The 957-nt window shown below is 32.2% G+C and overlaps 1 non-coding gene across 1 annotated transcript; it reads right to left on the bottom strand.

Annotated features, from left to right (window-relative positions):
- Window positions 1–543: 543 nt before the first annotated feature.
- Trnaa-ugc (transfer RNA alanine (anticodon UGC)) lies at window positions 544–616 on the bottom strand. The gene has a single exon. It is a non-coding gene; the product is annotated as a tRNA-Ala (tRNA).
- Window positions 617–957: the final 341 nt, after the last annotated feature.

The following is a 957-nucleotide window of genomic DNA, read 5'->3' as shown; positions in this document are numbered from 1 at the left end:
GGAACTAGCATGGTGAGCTCTATGCCTAGGCAGATTTGGAAAACAGAAAACAGTTTCCTTTCTCTCCAAAAATATTATTAGGCAGTCCTCCACTCTAACATTCTCATAATAGGTTACTGCAATTATAATTTTTAGTTATATTTTTATCCACGTAAAACATGCATGACTTTTTTTTAAAATATAAATTAAGACATCTAAAAAATAGCACTCTCACTTGCCCCCATCTCCAAGTTGGGTTTCTCACAGGTAACATCTTCACTTCTTTTTGTTGTTTCTTCTGATTATTACCTCTATAATTTTAAATATGGACTTATATTTCAATTTTAGTCATTGTCTGTTGAGTCTTAGATGTGAAAGAAAGTATTTGGAATTCTGATGAGATCACCCATGCCTTAACATACATCCTCTTTCCTCCATCATCCCAATACACTTGTAATTTTTAATGAATCATTAATCAGTGTTGCAGTTTTGTAACTATGAAAGTTTTACTCAATGTTGAGCAAAATACTGTTATACAATTATGTGTGTGTGTGTGTGTGTATTTGGTGGTGCTGGGGATTGAACCCAGGGCCTTGTGCATGCAAGGCAAGCACTCTACCAACTAAGTTATACCCCCAGCCCTACATTATTTTTTCATATGAGACTTTATGTTTTCCTTGGAGTTGACATTGGCTTCATTTTTATTTGCTAGTTTCTTTTAATGTTTCCATAATGAATTGTTCTCAAACTTTTCCTAAGAACTCTAAAACCTTTTATACTATTTTAATACCACTTTCTACTTGCCAAATATAGCAGATAATCTACTGATTCCAGTTTGTTTTCCTGTAGAGACAGATTTCTTGCACTTTTATGTCATTGTTCATTTTATTTCATTTTACTTTAAATTTTTTCTTTTTTATTGGTGCATTATAATTGTACATAACAGTAAGATTCGTTGTTACAAATTTGTACATACAC

The sequence above is a fragment of the Marmota flaviventris genome, chromosome 2 (genome assembly GCF_047511675.1).
Source record: "Marmota flaviventris isolate mMarFla1 chromosome 2, mMarFla1.hap1, whole genome shotgun sequence".
Classification (NCBI taxonomy): Eukaryota; Metazoa; Chordata; class Mammalia; order Rodentia; family Sciuridae; genus Marmota; species Marmota flaviventris.
The sequence above is the reverse complement of the archived record's forward strand: the minus strand, read 5'-3'. Positions and strand labels throughout refer to the sequence as shown.